This window comes from Desmodus rotundus, chromosome 5 (assembly GCF_022682495.2).
Source record: "Desmodus rotundus isolate HL8 chromosome 5, HLdesRot8A.1, whole genome shotgun sequence".
NCBI lineage: Eukaryota > Metazoa > Chordata > Mammalia > Chiroptera > Phyllostomidae > Desmodus > Desmodus rotundus.
Genome location: NC_071391.1, coordinates 74881202 through 74895458, shown reverse-complemented (window position 1 = coordinate 74895458; position 14257 = coordinate 74881202). Strand labels below are relative to the sequence as shown.

General features: G+C 36.3%; 1 protein-coding gene across 2 annotated transcripts in view; it reads left to right on the top strand.

Annotated features, from left to right (window-relative positions):
* PDGFD (platelet derived growth factor D) overlaps window positions 1-14257 on the top strand; it is a 245528-nt gene that overhangs the window by 49289 nt on the left and 181982 nt on the right. The gene's annotated exons all lie outside the window — the stretch shown is intronic.

Sequence of the window (14257 nt, the reverse complement as noted above, 5' to 3'; positions counted from 1 at the left end):
TCCCCCGGTTGGAAGTGTACAAGAGGCAGCTTGTCGATGTTTCCCTCCCTCTCTCCCTTCTTTCTCCTCTTTCTAAAAACAAATAAATAAAATCTTTAAAAAAACACTTTCAAAGTTTCTGCATTCAAATTATAAGCTTTGCTAACAAATTATTTATTTTTCTTTGAATTCATGATTTCAAATTAAAGACAAATTTCTCTTTAAACATATTTAATTAGTTGAATTCATGACTTCAGGAGATTATTGACTCCTAGTTTACTAGCTTTAAAAATTGATGGAACACTTATTAATAATAGATGCTTATACTCACTATTTAGCATTCACTACGCAACCATAGTTCATGTCTCCACAGACACATAAAGCAGTGGTTTCAGGCAATTAACTAGACATTTCAGGAACTTTTTCCTTGAATTGTCTAGATAATATCCCTGGTGCTCTATTTGCTTTTTATACACAGACAGAGAGAATGTAAGATTCTTTTTCTTTTTTAAAGGCTATTTCATAGGGAAAAAAAATACCTCATTATTGAAAAACAGCACCTGGGCTAATAATTAGAACCAGAATATTAGTTTCCAGGTATCAAGTAATCACTGTTATGGTCAAAAGTTTTCAAATGTTATGCTGCTAATCTTTGACTTATTTTATGTTTGTATTAGTTTATGACTCTTTATAGACAAAAGTGAATTATTTCCCTAATAGTATACCATCTTTAATAAATATTCACTTTCATGAAAGTTCCCAGAAAAAAAACATTCTAAAAGAGAGAGAGAGAAATTACAAAACTCCCCAAACTCCCCAATGGTTTAATTTGTTGAGATTAACATTAAAAGGGAAAAAATATATAAACACAACTATGTTGAGTGTGTCGGAGATCCAGGGTCAACCACTGTTCTCAGTATGTGCCCCAACTTGGACTAATAGTAATTTTTCCTTCTGTATTACTTTTCTCTCCATCTAGTATTTTATTCCATGCTTCTCTTTTTTTTAGAATGTTACTTATTTTATTTTATTTATTTTATTTTTTTAAATTTTTTTATTGTTATTCAGTTACAATTGTCTGCCATGCTTCTCTTATATACAAAATCATCAGGAGCAAGGTACAATTTCAAGTTGTACAAAATCTAAGATTGATAGTATAAAAACTGAAATTAAGGGCAAATTTTTTTTTCATAAGCCTTTGGTTAGCTGGAAAAAAGAACAAATTTGACTTGTTGAAAGTTGTCTTTTAAGGACTGCATAGGAGCAGAATAAAGATACTTGGATATCCCAGGGTTTGCTGCTATTATCGGATGTGTTGCATTTATCGACATCAGTTTCTTCTTTTGTAAAATGAAGCTGTTGTTTACCTAAAAAAGATCTTTTTGAGGACTAAATAAAATATGTGAAGAATCTAGATCAATGCTCAGTATGTAATCAGTGCTCAAGAGAGAGAGAGGGAGAAATTATTATGGTTCTCACTTTGCTCTTCTGTAAAACAAGGGGACTGTGTCAGTGCCACTCCAGGTCGGCTTTGCAGACCACTAATGGCTGATGAACTAACTCACCTATGATGAAATAAGTACAGAAATTGAGAGTATGAGTTACAAATTTTACATAGTTTTCCAGAATTTTGTCTGTTAAATCTAATAATTAAAATTAGAGCTTATGTTCTTGTATATTTAACTTTTTATATTATTTCATTTAATAGTGATTTATTTTCATTGAGTTTTACAAAATTGTTGGTCAATAGCAGATTGAAAATTAAAATGGAAAAATCTAGTCCTTTACCACAGATAATTTGGGTAGCCAGGGCTCAGATGATCTCTCAGATATATTTTTCTAGCTATATATACATTTCTGTAATTTTGCATATCTATAAACTTTTCTTCAGAGAAATGTACTCACATTAGATACAGATGTTTCTAAAAGTTTGATTTAGTGAAAATGACTCCTCTAAATTAAAATTCCAAACAGGTATTTATTCACATAACATCTGCATTAAAAAGGATGTTAAGGTGCCTAAGGAAAAAAGGAATGTTTCTGCATTGTTGACAATCAAATTAAACTTTCAATTTTTTCTTTAAAATCTAATCTCTTACCCTTTGTGACAGCATAGATGGACCTGGAAAATAAGCCAGTCAGAGAAAGACAAATACCAGGTGATCTCACTCATACGTAAAACCTTATGAACAAAATAAACTGACAAACAAAATAAAACCAAAGGCATGAACACATGAACAGACTGATAGCTCTCAGAAGAGAGAGGGCAGGGGGACTGGAAGAAATTAGACAAAGTATATGTATGCAAAGCCCATGGACACAGAAAACAGTGTGGTGAAGGCAGGAGGGTGCTTACTGTAAGAGCAGGGAATGGGAGACATCTGTTATGGTATCAATAATAAAAATAATTAAAAAAATTTAAATCTAATCTATTGAATGGAAAGATTTTTTTATTAATGAAAAGCAGCACTTTGGCTAAGATGGAAGCATAGGTACAAAATGCTTTGCTGCCTTGCACAACCGAAAGAAGGACAACAACCAATTTAAAAACAAAAAAGAACCAGAACTGCCAGAAAATCAAACTGTATGGAAGTCCGACAACCAAGGAGTTAAAGAAGAAATATTCATCCAGACTGGTAGATGGGGTAGAGACAGGCAGCCAAGGTGGAGAGGAAGTCATGAAAAGCAAGGACCTACATCCAAGATTTCTCTATCCAGTAAAGCTATCACTTAGAATGGAGGGGCAGATAAAGTGCTGTGGGGGAGCCTTGTCCCCCCAGAGTGCCCCATCCACTGTGGATGAGAATAAGTCTACAAAGACTTGATGTGCTCGGGGAGGAAAAGTGGACAATCTCTCAAAGGAGAAGGACTTTGAGCCTGTTCCTCAATGGGCTTTTATTGGGTTCAATTTGCACAGGAATATAGGCAAAGCTAATCAATCATTTTCAGTCAGTAACATTCAAACAATAGATAACATTCAAAGAACTACAAGAACTTATTCTGAGTCAGGGTCAGATAGCTAGAGGGCCATAAAACTTTGGAAAACAAACTCATTTTATGTTTGGACCCTTATTAGAAAATTGAGGGCATTCTTAGCAAAGCAGGTTTCACAGAATTTTATTCATTCTTTCTTAGGCCTGATCACTCTCTGGGAACTGCCCATTCCAGCACAGGGCATTGTTTCAGGCTTAAGTCTGGTGGGGGAAGTAAGGCAGCCAAGAGATTAGGAGACTTCTTACAAACAGAATGAGGACTCAGGCTATGTAAAAGCTGAGGGGTGAGGGTCCATCACCCCCTTTTTCTATGGTCCCCCAATTCTTCCCTTGATGGCGCCATCATGACTGTGCCTGTCTTAGGTCATCCCTCCCTTGAGGAATCTTACCTGTCATTGGCTAACCAGCCATCCTCCAGGGACCAAGCAAGGTAAAGTAAAGAGGGCAGAGGCGATTCCCCTGCCAGGAAGATAAGCTTTGTCTCCTTAATGGCTTATGGTCCCAGGGTCTTTTTACTCAGCCTTAGCCATGGGGGGTGACAGCTTTTGAAACCAGGTAGGGCGGTTCCCAACAAAGTGCTTCTGCAATAAGGTCAAGTTAAAGGAGTTCATCATCACCTAGTCCTTATTATATGAAATGTTAAAGGGATTTATCTAAGGAAAAGATCAAAACTATGAACAGGGAAATGACAACTAACTCATAACTATCAACTAAACCTAAAAAACAAAAAGAAAAACAAACTAAGCCAACAACTACAACAGAAACAGATTCACAGAAATGGAGATTACATGGAGGTTATTAATGAGGAGGGGGAGGGGTGAGAATGGGGGAAAAGGTACAGGGAATAAGAAGCATAAATGGTAGGTACAAAATAGACAGGGGAAGGTTAAGAATAGTATGGGAAATGGAGAAGCCAAAGAACTTATATGTATGACCCATGGACATGAACTAAGAGTAAGGAGAAATGCGGGACGGAGGAGGGGTGCCAGGTGGAAGGCGATAAAGGAGAGAAAAAAATGGGACAACTGTAATAGCATAATCAATGAAATACACTTTTAAAAAGCAGCAGGAGATTTCAAAACAATGATGATGTGTGTTCTCACTTTGTGTCATCAATTGCTTTTGTTAGATTAGAAGGAAATCATTCACTTCTCAAAAACACCACTCTTATAGTTTAAATATCCGTGAGTGGGTATATTAGTTTCGAATTAAGTTGTTCTTCGGCTATCTTTGAGATAGCTTTGACGTATCTGAGCAGCACAATGTAATCATAAGGATCCTTGTAAGTGGAAGAAGGAGTCAGAAGATTGAGAGGCAGAGAGATGGCAGCATGAGAAGAACTTGGCCTGACGTTGCTGGCTTTGGAGTGAGATAAAGAGGGCCAGGGGCCAAAAAAGGTAGAAGGCCCCTACGAGCTGGAAGAGGCTCTCCTGGAGTCTCCAGGAGAATGCAGCTCTGCTGACACCTTGGCTTTAGCCCAATGAGGCCACTTTTGGACTTGGAACCTCCAGAACTGTAAGGATAAATTTACATTGTTTTAAACCATAAAGTTCATGATAGGGTGTTGTAGCAGCCATGGAAAGTGAACACAGACCTGCACTTACCAGACACAGTGCTGTTGTTTCCTCCTTCCTGTCCCATAGCACGGCCTCACCAGCCCAGCCCGGGCCAGCCCAGCCCAGCCCAGCCCAGCCCAGCCCAGCCAGGTGAACCTGTACCCCATCTCAGGCTCAGGAATAATATTCTTTCCTGAAAGTGTTTGTTAATTGATTTGTCACTGAGCAGAGGGTGGCAAAAATGTATGAATCTCTGTTTCTCCAACTCCTGTACCATCTAAATAGGCATAACAATTATTTTTAAAATTACCCATCAGATTTTCTTATGTGAAATCACCCTGAGAAATGTGAACCATAAATTGATCTGAGGTCAAGGAGTAACCCAGGTTGTGTATGGGTGCAAGCTTATACAATTTGGAGGGTTCTGTTTAAAAGTAAAATCAGCCCTGGCTGGGTGGCTCTGTTGGTTGGGGCGTCTCCCTGTCCACCAGGGAGTTGAGGGTTCGATGTCCTGTTTGGGCACATACCTGGATTGTGGATTTGATCCCCTGTTGGGGGGCATATAGGAGACAACTGATCAATGTTTCCCTCTCACATCAGTGTCTTCTCTTTTCTCTCTCTCCCCTTCCTCTCCTTCCCTCCCTCTCTCCCTTCTCTCTAAAAGCAATGAAGAAATGTCCTCAGATGAGGATTAAAAGAAGAAAGAAAAAAAACAAATGTAGGTATGAAAGTGCATACGTATTTAGAATGAGAGAATTAAGAACAACAAATTACAACCAAAACCACAAATAAGTACCACTGATATCTTAAAAACTAGCAAATAATATATAATTTGTTATTAATTAAATGGCTGACATAGCTTTATGATGCTTTTTTATATTTTAGACTATGTACCCCTGTATTGTCTCTTCATATGGCCATGCTTGTGTCTGTCATTTTCTGTGAAAAAAGAGAAAAGTCATGCAGTCTTTCTTCTGGTATAACTAACGAATTTTTATCTTTTCATTTATTGGTAGTTTGGAAAAATTTCTCTTAGCTTCACAACTTTTTGTTAGCCATGTCATGCCAATTTTTGAGATTGTTGCACACCTCCTCAAGTGTCTTTCATATATGAGCTGAAAAATTAAAGATTAATTTCATAGTCCAGCTGCTGACTTCATACATTTGAAACCTTGCTTCTCCTCCACTGCTTCTGTTTCCCTGGTAACTGGTACCAGAGGACTTTTTCATATCTCTGCAGAACCTCAGCTTTGCAACTCCATGTCCTGACAGAGGCATGGGGAGTAAGCATGGTAGAGGGGGTGGTAAAATATTTCTGGAAACCATTCCTACACCAGGACACTGGCGATGACTTGACTACACAAGGACATGACTGTGAACCACATAAATGCAGCCCATTAAACCCAAACTAAATGTTTTTTCAACCCAACTTTCCTTGGCAGGAGTCACGATGCCTCTACACACTCCATTATCATCTGACTCAAGGGAGAAAGGCTGATGGAACATAAGAAAGAATAGAAAGAAACCAATTGTATTCAAAATATCTTGCTTTTAAAATAGTACCAAAACATATGACTTGGTAAATACATGGCTAGGGCGTCTCCCAGGGCCTTGGAAAAAGCCATTGCGAGGGAGGGAGGGACCCTAGAGCTTTGTCGATTTTTCATCTGTAATAAGACATGATTCCACACTGGCAGGATCCTGTAATTTTTTGTTTTTGAAGTTTTTCAACCTGTAATTCTAAAATTTAATATGTTTCCATATAACAGAGAAACCTGGGTCATATCCCATGGTCAAAACATTTGTTCCCTTGGGCTGCTCTCCTCAACCTTGAAAGCCCCATTTGATGTGAGGACGAAGTTTTCAGACATATTCCTGTTTGAAGCTTTCTTTTGTGTTTTTTCTGGATTCCACTAAGACAGACATGCTTAATGCAGGCGTCTCTCTTTGCTTTTCAGGATGTTTTCAATCATTTTATTGTAGCCATAGCTTGGTTTAAAATAGGTAATTTTGCACATGACTACCCCCTTGTCATTTAGCTGAATTTAAGCATCAGATTTTCTCAAATATAAAGAAGGAGTAGAGAACAATGTTACCTGGAATGGAAAAAAAAAAATGCAGCAAAATTTCTAGTGAAAACAGAAATAGATCAGAGCCTTCATTTAGCCATGGATGATAGAAGGTGTCACAGAACTGAGGACTGTCTCAGCTGAGTGGTACCTTACAGAACATCAGGAGTAGTTCTTATACTTCACTGCTGAGGTAGATGAGGCCCAGAGAAAGAAAATGTTCCATTATTTCTCAATAGAGAAAGAAATGAGGCCCAGAGAAAGAAAATGTTCCATTATTTCTCAATGTTCCATTATTTCTCAAAACTCTATCTGGATTGATAGAGTTTTATTCAGTATTTGTAAATGTTCCTGTATTTATTTGTTGATAGCATGTATAAGCAATTGGCTAATTTACTTGGATTTTTAATCCTCACAGATAGAATTTCCCAAATTCGGTGAGAAACTTGGGAAAGTTTTTCGTCAGTGGAAACGTGATGTGGGGCAGGAACATTCAGCAATCTCAGAGTACAAAATTTTGGAAACCTCTAAAGAGGAAGATGTGGACTTATCACTTAGAAATACATTGTCTAGACTGGTGTTGTAATTTAATGCAAAACAGATTGTTTTCTTTTTTCATGTCAAGTATGAGCTGTCCTTCTTTAGTTTGGAAATGCACTTTGTGAGAAACTTGTTTTAAATATGTATTTGATGCACTTTGAATTGAGGACTTATTCTGTCTTAGTAAACTTCTGAGGGACCATGGAGCAGCTCTGGTTTGGAATTCTCTTCCATCTGAATCTCGCATACACAGGAGGCATGGAAGGACCTCCTCAGCACATTCCCCTCCCCTAGCATAGAATATTCCTGTCAGTCACAGCTGACTACTTCTCCTGAAAAGACCTTGCTCTTTCTTTTCTCTGTGCTTTTAAACACCTGCTGTTTTGTGTGTGTGTAATTTCTGTTTAAAAATATTGGTCAGGGAGAGTCTTTGACCTATGCTTTGTCATCCCCAAACCCTTTTCAATTCCACAGTCTATGTAATGTTACCTCCTCCTTTTATATATCCATCCTATCCTTCTATTTTATTTTTATTGTTGTTCAAGTACAGTTGTCTCCTTCTTAAAGTCACTCTTGATTTTCCTTCCTGGAATGAATGAATCAATCAATAGATGTCCTTTTTTCCCTCCCTTTTTCTCTCTCAGTATACTTACCAAGTGTCTTCCTTTTTATATTCTGCCATGTTCTACAAATTGTATTCAAAGACTGGCTGGCAAGTCACACAATGGAACGGTTGGTTTCCTGTGGGAGCTTTGGCTTGGACATGGCTGCATCCCTAGTGCCAACTATAGTGTCAGGCAAAAAAAGGTGCTCAATCATTTTTGTTGTTGTTGTTGTTTTAATGAAAGAGAAATGAATTAATAGCACCTGCTTGATTTTTGGGAAACTCATATAACCTTTGGTATAGAAAATTTCCCACATAAAATTAAATTTTAAGTTGCTCCTTCTAAACAATGATGTCAGTGCCAGTCAAAAATCCAACTGAATAGAGGCCTTTATCAATTGTAAGTTCTATTATTTATTTCCGAAATCACAACATGGGGTCTCATTTTACAAATTCTGTTTTGCATTGTTTCATTAATTGAATTAGCTAGGAAATATAATATCATTGCATTTATAATTTTATAAAATGACAGACATGCAGCTGACAAAATTCAGACAAAAATTGACTGAAAGGCACATTGGTATTGCATTCTTTTTGAGACTGATGTGTAATTGATATGACCAGTAAAATCCTTAGTATGAAGACCAGAAATTTCTGTAAGTATATTTTTGTAGTAAGTTATACAGGTTATCAACTATTTCTTAAAGATGCAATAATAATACATGTTTAAATGCCTGAATTGTGTTGCCAAGTCTTATGACCATGATTCATTTTATAATTCCTACTCAATTATGGATCTTATATTTTAAGATCCCTATTGGAGAGATATAGTTCAAAAAGCCACCTATTTTTTACTCTGTCTACCTACAACTCCTAGGTAGGATAATTTAACTAAACTGTAGAATGAGTTTATGTTTAAAATTTCCCCTGTCTTCATCAGCTGCAGCATTTTTAATTTTTCCTTCAGGTTGAGTTTCTTTCAGTAAAATATTGTTTAATTTATCCAGAACCTACAGTGGTGGAGAATGAAATTTCACCATTCATGGAAAAATAATAAATAACCAGATATCAGTAGGATGGATTTGTTATTAATGCTGTTCATGTGTAGAATTTTATTTTCTCCTACATGGGAATTTTAAGAATAGGAGAAAATAAACATAGAGTCTATTAGGCATCATGCTGTTTGTATGGTTATGTATTGTGTAGTCATTGTTATATTGTGGAGTATTGTGTTATATAAATATATATCACATTATATTGTGTAGTATATATTGTGTAGTCATTGTTATATTATTAGATAGCTAGCATTCTTGTACTTTCAAATAATAACCACCATGGGAAAAGTTTCCTTTCATGGATTTTACTTAATAAAAGGAAACAATATGTTTGTTGAGTTGAAACTATTTCCACTAGGATAAAAAAGCATTTTTAGTAATGCATGTAATGAATGGTTAAGGATTAAAAAAAATTTTATTCCTTCTTTCTTTTTGGTTGCTATAAAAATATTTTATCCCAAGATCCTAGTTACTCTTGGAATCTTTCCTAAAACCCTCATAGTCTTCTTGCCATTGAGAAGGTGAACAAAAATGCAAATAGACCAAACAATTAAACTTATAGATACTGCCATCACCAAGGTATGGTCAGAATTCTGTAACACCACTGCAGTAAATGTATTTTGTTTTATTTGTTCCACTTTATTCAGCTTAATTGACATATAATTGACATATAACACTGTATACAGGTCAAATGTACAATGTGTTGATTTGATAAACTTATATGTTGCAAAATGATTGCCACCATAACAGTTAAAACCTCCATGATATCACACAATTACTATCTTTTGTGGTGAAAACATTTAAAATTTACTATTTTAGCATCTTTCAAATATAGAATACAGTGTTGTTAACAATAATCACCATGCTTTACATTGTCCCTAGAATTTATTTATTTTACACTATTTTTACTATTTCACCAACATCTCCCTATGTCTCTCACCTGTCAACCTATAGTAACTACCATTCTAGTCTGTTTCTCTGAGTTCATATTTGTCTTTCTCTGACTTATTTCAGTTAGCATAATACCCTCAAGGACCATGTTTTTGCAAATGGCATGTGTTCCTTCTTCCTTATTGCTGAATAATTTTCCATTATCTATCTATCTATGCATCTTTTTTATCCATTCATCTGTTGATGGACACTTAGATTGTTTCCATATCTTTGCGACTGTAAATTACACTGCAATGGATATGGGAGTGCAGATCTCTTCAATATTCTGTTTTCATGTCCTTTGGATATATACCCAGAGGTGGGATTGTTGGAATATGTGGTAGTTCTACTCTTCAGTTTTTAAGGAACCACCATACTGTTTTCCATAGGACTTAACCAATTTATATTCCTACTGTTAACAAAGATTTCTTCATCTCCACATGCTTGACAACACATGTTACCTCTTGTATTTTTTACAAAGAGAGATCTGCTGATAGCCTTATGGGGACTCCCTTGTACATAACAAGTTGTTTTTCTCATGCTGCTTTTAAGATTCTCTCCTTATCTTTAATTTTTTTACAATTTAATTATACTGTGTCTTGAAATAGTTCTCTTTGGATTCACCTTATTTGAACTCTGAATTTCTTGGATCTGAATATCTGGGGTTTTTTTTTTATCTAGATTAGGGAAGTTTCCAGCCATGTTTCTTTGAATAAGTTCTCACCCTTTCTCTCTTCTTCTGTGACCTCATAATGAGTATATTGGTCCACTTTACTGTGTTATCAGTTCCTTAAGCTATGTTTTCTCCTTTTTCTTTTCGTTCTTCATTGGATGAATTCCACTGTCTTGTCTTTCATTTCATGATCCTTTCTTATGCTTGCTTAGGTTGTTGTCGAACCCTTTTATTGGATTTTTTTTAGTTCAATAATTGTACTCTTTGCCTCTTTAAATTGTTTTATAGTTTTAAACTATTTCTGTCCTGAGCAAAGACAAAAAAGTAAAAAGGACTCCTGGACATGGACAACAGGGTGGTGATTATTGGGAGAAGGGGGATATAAGGGGTCTAAATGGTAGTGGAAAAATATAATTTAAAAAATTAAATTAAATATTTCTGTCTCTGTTGAAATTCTCATTTTTTCATGCATAGTTCTGACTTTGGTAAGCATCTTTATGAGGTATTTAGAAATCTCTATCAGATAAATCACTGATCTCTGTTTTTGAAGATCTATGTTTGGAGTTTTATTTTGTTCTCTTGTTTGGAACATATTTCTTTGTTTCTTCATCTTCTTTGACTCTCTGTATTAGTTTCCGTGCATTGGATAAACAGCCATCTCTAAAGAGTCATCTCTAAAATAGAGTTATCTTGTGTAGATGGACCTCCGATCAGGCCTACCTGTGCTCCTCTCTGTCTGTCAAACCTCTGTGATTGTCCTAACTGCCTTCTTTGTTCTTAATGGTTTCAGTAGCTGAGGGTGAGCCAAGGCCCATCAGTGTCCCAAAGAGAAAGACTTCAGTCAGCACATAGATGCAGCCTGGTTGAAAGCTGGACCCTGAAGCAGCAGCTGGGAAAATATATAGTTAGGCCGTCCAGGCAGATGGGCATTTTTGTCTGCTCATCAGTGCCGGAACCATGGAGACCGCTTTGCAGGGGTGTTCTTGAGCCTGTTAAGACCTTTTGTTTGTTTGTTACACTCGTGTGTGACTCCTGAATGCAAACACTGTTGGCAGAGCCAGGCAATTGGGGATCTATCCCTCAGGTGGCAGATGCAAAAGCTGGGGCACCAGATGTGTGTAGAAGCTCCTTCCTGGGAGATACTGGTGACTTGGAATATCCCTAGGGTAGGGATAGCATAGGGAGAGGCCAACTGTCTTCCCTGGTCTCTGGGGAGGATCACAGTCACCACCTTGATGCATGCTAAATCAGAAGTTTATAAAGTGACTGCAATGAGTTTGAGAGAGCAGCCGGTAAGGGCTTGGTGAAAAGACATAGTGTGGGGGATTTGGTTCATGGTTTCTTATGCCCATTGTAACCATGACCAAACTGTTGTTTGATCCTTACAAATCTTTCAAAGCTTTGCTTAGGCTTTCTATCTCAACCCAGTCGCTAGTTCCACTATGACATGTAAGTTTTATCTCAAGTGCCGAGAGCTCTCACTTAATAGTACCTGCCTTGGCATTGGAATGAACAGGATTCTGAAGGGCTAAATGATTTTATTTTAATGTATGAATGATTAAACAGTATTGCTTACTGCCAAAATCACAGTCTTCTAATTGCCATGAATCCATTAAAAAATTGTGTTCTGTTCATTCATGTATTCATTCATATTTTTCAGCACGGACTACCTATAAGGTATATAGTGGACAATACAGACATACTTTACTTTCTGTAATTACACTAATTTTGGTAGTGCTAATAATAATTATAATGATAACAACAATAGTATTTTATGGAGACCTTACTGTGTGACAGAAGCTGGTCTGAGCATTAGAAATATGTTCTCTCACTCAACCCCAACAAATTCTGTCTATTATCTCCACTTGTAGGTAAAGAAATTGAGGAAAAAAATAAGTTATTTGCCAACATTCACACAGCTATCAAATGACTTTTGAGTGCTTTACTCTAATAGCAGTGAATTTTTTGATCACAGTAAAGGTGTCTTAATTTCTCTGAAATTCACAAGATTTCATTTTTTCTAGGGCATTTTAAATTTACTCTGACATGTATTCATTTATTATTTTTGCAAAATAATTTCCAATTTAGCAGCTTAAAACAACATGTATATATGGTCTCACAGCATTGGTGGCTCAGGAGTCTGGTCCTGGTTTAGCTGGATCCTCTGTTCAAATGCAGATTAAGGTATCAGCCAGGGCTGCAGTGTCATCTCAGGCTCTGTGTCCTCCTCTGGGCTCACTGGTCGTTGGCAGAATTCGTTTCTCTGTGGTTGTAGTATAAAAGTCTTCAGCAGCCAGAGGCCACTCACCATTTTCTGCCACATGATCCTTTCCATAAAATGGCATTTGCTTCTTCAAGACCAACAAGAAAGTGTCCCTGAAGCTTATCTCTTAACTCTAGACCTTTTTATAAAAGGCTCTCCTGATTCAGTCCTTTTGGGTATAATCTAAAGTCAACTGATAAGTGGCCTTAATTATATTTGCAAAATATTTTACCTTTGTCATATCTTGTAACCTAATTGTAGGAGTGATATCCCCTCATCTTCATTGACCCTGCCCACAGTCAGGGGAGGGGCTGTATGAAGGCACAGGTCATGGCGTAGATGTGTGGCTACCACAGCTTATATTAAGGAGGACTGGCTTCATCTCCACTGCTATACCTTAAGCTTGTGAAAGGCCTAGAACTAAGAGTCTTCGCTTTGCCCACTACATACAACAAAATGCCTTGGAAAGAATAGGCAGTCAATATTAGCTGAGTAATGAAAAACGTGTGGAGTTTTTATCTTGTTTGTTAATTCCAATATCTCACCCACTGGAGTGAGATCAATATTAACATAGAGTTTGCCTGTTTCTAGAACCAGAAACAGGTTCTCTGCTATGACTATTTGGAAGTTATACCCATGCAAATGTAGTGATTTGGACCCGGAAAAACAAAAACAGCATATGTTACAATACAGTCTGGCTCTGTTTTCCAGTAGTATGCTAACACTCTTCAGAGCTGAAAACTGTAAGCATATGCTATCAATTAATGGGTACACGAGGAACTTTGCAAACAAATAGTGCCAAAATGTTGAAAATTGAAATTATCTCATCTTGTTTACAACTGGACTGCATAGAAGTTTGAGATCACACAGCTTACTTAACACATTGTCTGAATGCCGTTCAGGCATCTACCAAGGACTTTTTTCTGTGCCTCAGTACAAAAATGTGTGCTTCTAATATAGGTGTGATTTAAAAATTCCTGTGGTGCTAGTTTAATTTTTAAATGAAGATTTAATAACACTTCTAAAGTTACTTTCTTAAATAAACATTAACTTCCCCTTTTTTTCTTTTATAATCATTGCGTTAGGAATTTTTCACAAAAATATATACTTTTTCATATATATACATATACACATATATATATATATATATATAATTCTGGACTTCTTTGTAGTATTGTCTAAATTCAAATTCACTTATCTAATTTCATTATATACCAGCATCTTCTTATATTTAACAAAATGAGGAGTTTACATTTTTCTTTGAAGAATTATGAATTCTGCATCAAAACACAAGAAGAACCTTCAGGAATTTTTAGTGTAGTAATTTTGTACTTTCATGCACTTTTTACTATCCTTCTCCTTTATCTTCTTGTGGCATTATTTTCCTACTGTCATTTTGGAATTTGTGGGCTTGCACCACTGAGTTATAGGAGCTGGCACTTCTATGCAGAATATCACTAGATATTTCTCTCCATATCAAGAAAATAGCATGTAAATATGGAAAAAAATTAGAAAATACTAAAACATTTACAACAAGCCAATTTTAATAATTGGAGATACAAACATCATTTTTTACAACATGAATTTATGTGGAT